Raw genomic sequence first — 6,287 nt, forward strand, 5'->3', positions numbered from 1 at the left:
CAGCATGGCAGTTTATGAGTAAGAGAGGGTTCTTTGCCTTTTGAAATCAGGATTCCTGACCTCAGGGGTTTCTAGCCTTTTTACCACTCAGAACCCTTTATTTTCCCCCAAAGTTGTGGAGGATTTGTGCACACAATAAAACTGCATTAATTAACTAATAATTGCTTCGTTTTCCTTTAAAAAATTGAATCCAGTTGTATGTAACAGCCAATACAAGCTTCTGCGCAGCCCGAGCCTACCAGCATTGCCTCATTCTGTGTTAGGGTTTTAGCTGAAAACAAAGAAGTAGCTGTTAGGGACCCCAGGAAGCCTGGGGAAAGGTTAAATGTGATTAACATTGGGCCTTTGGCAATAATGAAAACAGCTCCAAAGGACCCTATTAGTATTGAGGACCTGGCATCTGGACCCCAAGTTTTAAATCACTGCCTCATTTGATAGAGAGGCCCTAGGATAATGTCATTTTTATTTATTTATTTATTTATTTTTTAAGATTTTTATTTATTTGTCAGAGAGAGAGAGGGAGAGCACAAATAGGGGGAGTGGCAGGCAGAGGGAGAAACAGACTCCCCAGTGAACAGGGAGCCTGATATGGGGCTCGATCCAGGACCCCAGGATCATGACCTGAGCCGAAGGCAGACGCTTAACTGACTGAACCACCCAGGTGTCCCGATAATGTCATTTTTTTTAAAAGAGAGGAGTGCAGGTGTGCCTGGGTGGCTCAATTGGTTAAGCGTCAGCCTTCGTCTCAGGTCATGATCTCCGGGTGCTGGATTGAGCCCCAAGTTGGGCTCCCTGCTCAGCGGGGCGTCTACTTCTCCCTCTCCCTCTGCCCCTCCCCAGCCCAGACTCGCTCACTCACTCTCTCAAATAAATTATAAATTTAAAAAATATTAAAGAAAAAAAAGAAGGGGTGCCTGGCTGGCTCAGTAGGTGGAGCACGAGATTCTTAATCTTGGGGTTGTGAGTTCGAGCCCCACACTGGGTGTGGAGCCTACTTAAAAAAATAAAAAGAGGAGACTAGACCAATAAGAGAGAAGGGCACTTTGTAACTATTAAATACAACTTACATACTTGGGAAAAGCTAGGTGTTAGGCACTGTTAGGAAGTAAAAGGGAATTCTGCAAGTGTTTAAGATTGTGTCGGTTGTGATAAAAATCTGTTTTTATAGATTTTTATTTGTAGAAATCTGATTTTTGATTGAGGGGGTGTGATTGAGTTCCCTACCACAAGATATCACCTCTTCCAGGCAGCTCTCCTTCCTCTTTCCTCTAATTCCTCCATGCTTTTATCCATTGTGGCATTTATCACACTATGGACTGTTGGAAACTAGAGATGGTGTCTTTCTCACTCTTGCAAACTCAGCCCTCAGGCAGACCTTGGCCCAGAGCTGATCAATCATGCTTGTTGAATGGATAGGAAGTGGCAGAAGGAGCAGACAGGAGAACTTCTCAGTTATAAGTCACATATTTAGGTCCTTTCTGAGAAGGAGGGGAGGAACCAACATTTATTGAGCATCTATTATGTACTAGGTTGTGCTGTGGACACCCTATTAACTTCATTTTAAATAATTCTCACAATATCTCCCTCTGAATTAGACATTATAATTTCCATTTTTGCAGAGGAAATACGATCTGAGAGGTCACTTGTCCAGGGTCCCAGGTAGTGAGTAAAAGAGACCAGACTCAACATCAACTTTATCTGACTTTGAAGTCTATGTTCTTAACTAACCCCCAAAACCAAAATGGCAGGATTTCATGAAGACATGGAGAACTGAATCTGAGGCTGGCTCTCCCTGCCTCATGTTCTGAAGGATTAGGGGCTCTCATTTCTTCTTTCTGTGTCTCTGCAGAATGGCTTTCTCTGCCTTGCTTGCACACATTCCAAGAAGGCCTCTGAAACCTGAGCAATTCAAGCCCCCAGAAGAAAATGACAAGCATCACTCTGTGTCTCCATTCCATGTCATTGGCCTAGAGATTCTACTGGCCAAAGAATGAGATGCCCTTGCCATTTCAAAGAGCTGAAGGCTGAAGGTTCTGGTGGTCTCCTGGTGGCTCAGGGGCAGCTATGGGACTGGGAGGTGGCAGGAAGCCAAGTAGACAAACATGTATGGTCTATGGAATTGGCAGTCACTGTGCCAGGCAGAGTGCTAGGGTCTTCACTCTGGCCTTGGCTGGGAGCCCCTGGGCTAGACTCTAGTCTCTTGGGTACATCATTTCACAACCCCAGGGGTGCTTCCAGAGTGTAAGATTGTTCTCACTATACTTAGAAATTACAGACCTCTACACCCATCCCTGTCTTGAGCCCTGCTCAATTTCTATTTCTGCCTCTCAAAGGTAACTCCCTTCTAGAACAACAAAACATTATCTTTGACCATAGGCTTTAACCAAGAGTGGGAAGACTGGTTGTTTTCAAATTGGTTTTGGAATTACCCAGAAATCCAGATGTTCTATGAAGCAAAAGGAAGTTTTATTCAGCCCTCAAAACCTCAGTGTCTGAAGTTACTACTTTCCTTCCTGGCCCAAGGGAGATGTTAGAGGTACTTTGAAAAAAGGCTGACACTTCACTAACTATACATTCCTTAGTCAGGCATTCAAAGCCATCTCCAGTCTGTTACCAAACTCATACTGTTTTATTATTTGTTTAGTGTTCTTGTTTCTGCAACTTCATTGGGGTATAACTGACAAATAATTAACTGCACATATTTAAAATGAATTTTGACATAGGTATGTATCTGTGATAACTACCCCCCACCCCACTCAAGATGATGAACATATCCATCACCTCTAAAGGTTTTATCCCTTCCCTACCTTATTTCTTTAACCGAATCCTGCTCTGCAGCCTGGCTGGTCCTCTCCAGAATGGGCCTCCCACATTGCCCCCACCCCCAAGTCCTTCCTTCATCTTGCAACCTTCCCTGACCTTACCAGGTCCCAGCTCACCATTTCCTTCGTCAGTCTCTCCCAGTGCCCTGCCACCACAAACAAGTGGGATTTACCTTCGGAATAAAAGAGTGGTTCAACATAAGAAAATTAATCAATATAATACATCATATTAATAGATGAAGGGGGGATCCATACAATTACCTCAGTTGATGCCAGAAAAGGCACTTGACAAAAACCCAGCACCCTTTCACTATGAAACCTGTCAGAACACTAAGACTAGAACTTCCTCAACATGATAAGGGACATTCATGAAAAACCCACAGATAATGAGACTTGATAGCAAAACTGAAAGCTTTCTTTTATGATCATGAACAAGACAAGGATGCCCTCTTTCACCAGTGCTATTCAACATAGTATTTGAAGTTCTATCCAGAACAATTAGATGAGAAAAAGAATAGGTATCCAGATTGGAAAAGAGTAAAACTACATCCATTTAAAGAGGACATGATCCCACATATAGAAAATCCTAAAGAATCCACAAGAAAACTACTAGAGCTAACAAATGAATTCAGCAAAACTGCAGGTTACAAAAGCAACAAACAAAAATTAGTTGTTTGTATACACCAGCAATAAACAATCTGAAGAACAAATTAAGAGAACGATTACAATAACAATAGCACCTAAAAGAATATCTATGAATAAAATGTAACCAAGGAGGTGAAAGACTTGCACACTGAAAACTACAAAACTTGCTGAAAGAAATAAGACCTAAATAAATGGAAAGGCATCTCATGTTCATAGATAGGAATACTAAATATTGTTAAGATGTCAGCACTACCCAAAGCAATCTAAAGAGTCAACTAATTGCTTCCATAGTTCATAATTCAAATTTTCAATAACTTTTTTTCCAGAAATGCAAAAGCCAATCCTCAAATTTATATGAATTGCAAGGGACCCCCAAAAAACAAAATAATCTTGAAAAAGAAGAAAGTTAAGGACTCATACTCCTGATTTGAAAACTTACTATAAACCTACAATAATCAAAACAATGTGGTCATGGAAAAAGGATGGATACATAGACCAAAGAAATAGAACTGAGAATCCAGAAATAAACCTTCACATATATAGCCATCTGATTTTTGAGAACGGTACTAGGTCCATTTAGTGAGAGAAAGATAGTTGCTTCAACAGATGGTACTGGGAAAACTGGATTACCACAAGCAAAAGAATGAAGTTGGACTTCTACCTCACACCATATGCAAAAGTTTACTCAAAATGGATTAATGACCCAAATATAAGAACTGTAACTATAAAACTCTTAGAAGAAAATGTAGGGGTAAATCTTCATGACCTCGGATTTGGCAATAGATTTTTTTCTTACTAAGTAATCTCTAGGCCCAATACGGGGCTTGAACTCACAACCCAGAGATCAAGGGTCCATGCTCTACCAACGGAGCCAGCCAGGTACCCCCGGCAATGGATTCTTAGATATGACATCAAAAGCATGAGTAACAACAATAACAAAGATAGATAAATTGAACTTCATCACAATTGAAAATTTTTTGTGCATTAAATGACAATATCAAGAAAATGAAAATACAATCCACACAAGGGAGAAAATACAGTCAATTCTCGTTCCTCTCAATAGTTATGCTCTATTATGTCACCATGAACACTGAATTAGTGAATACTGAACAAATGCTCCTAGGGTTAAGATCCTGGAAGCTTTTGATCATAACACTTTTGTAAACTGATCAATACATAACCTGTTCTATGTGTTTTTCTGTTTAAAGATAACTTATTTAATATACATTGTTGATTCATTAACATTGAACTCTCAGCCAACAGCACTATAACTCATGCCTGAATGAAGCTTGTCTAATATGTATTTTCCTCCATAAGGCACCTCACAGCCTTCTTGCATTTATAAGCACTAGACAGCACTCCAGCACTACACTTGGGGGTCATATTAAACAGCGAAATCACCAATAAAAGACAAAAAAAAAATACTTAAAAAGTGGCACTAACAGACTATAGAAAGGATGCTTTCTATAATCTGAGAGCTGAAATATGAGGCAAAGCACCACTTTTTTTTTTTAACTTCATCTGGGAACATGCAGATTGGCAACTCAAACGTCTTGCCACCATTCACATGTGCATGGATGAGCACAGAAGTGCCATGAATATTTATTTGGGGATTACAAATATATTTTAGTGAGTAGTCAAATTTCTATAAACAGAATCTGTGGATAATGAAAATTGACTGTATTTGCAAATCATATATCTGATAAAGGTGTCATATAGAATATACAAAAACCCCTAAAACTCAGCAACAAAAGGCAACCCAATTACAACTTGGCAAAAGAATTGAACACACACTTACTTCTCCAAAGAAAATATACAAATGGTCAATAAGCAGATAAAAGATGTGGAACAGCATTAGTCATTAGAGAAAGGCAAATCAAACCCACAAGATACCACTTCATACCTATTAGAATAGTTACAATAATACTTTTTTTAAAACTGAAAATAAAAGGTGTTGGTGAGGATACAGAGAAACTGGAGCCTTGTATGTTGCTGGTGGAGTAAAATGGTTACAGACACTGTGGAAAACATTTTGTCACTGTGGAAAAGTTTGATGGTTCCTCAAAAAATTAAACATAGAATTACTATTTGATTCAGCAATTCCACTCCTAGATATATATCTGAAAGAACTGAAAACAGAGACTCAAACGGATACTTACATGCCCATGTTTACTGTAGCATTTTTCTAGCCAAAAGGTAGAAACAACCCAAGTGTCTATCATAGAAGAATAGATAAACAGAAGAATAGAAAACAGAAGAATCAACAGAAGAATAGATAAACAAAATGTACACACGGGGTTGTTGAATCACTATGTTGTATACCTGAAGCTAATGTAACACCATGTGACAACTATACTCAAACAAAACAAAACACAGATACACTCTGGAATATTATTCAGCCATAAAATGGGACAGGGGCACCTGGGTGGCTCAATCGGTTAAGTGTCCAACTCTTGATCTTGGCTCAGGTCTTGATCTCAGGGTTGTGCGTACAAGCCCCACATTGGGCTCCACGCTGGGCATGGAGCCTACTTAAAAAAAAAAAAAAAAAAAGGAACAAAGTTCTGATATACTGTAACATGAATGCACCTTGAAAACATGATAAATAAGTCAGGTACAAAAGGAAAAGCATTGTATGATTCCACTTACTTGAAATATCAAGAATAGGCAACTTCATAGAAACAGAAAGTAGATTAAAGGTTACCAGCAGGGGGGGAAGGGGAAATGCAGAGTTATTGCTTAATGGTTATAGAGTTTCTGTTTGGAATGATGAAAAAGTTTTGGAAATAGTGGTGATAGTTGCCCAACATTGTGAACATA

This window comes from Zalophus californianus, chromosome 4 (assembly GCF_009762305.2).
Source record: "Zalophus californianus isolate mZalCal1 chromosome 4, mZalCal1.pri.v2, whole genome shotgun sequence".
Lineage (NCBI taxonomy): Eukaryota > Metazoa > Chordata > Mammalia > Carnivora > Otariidae > Zalophus > Zalophus californianus.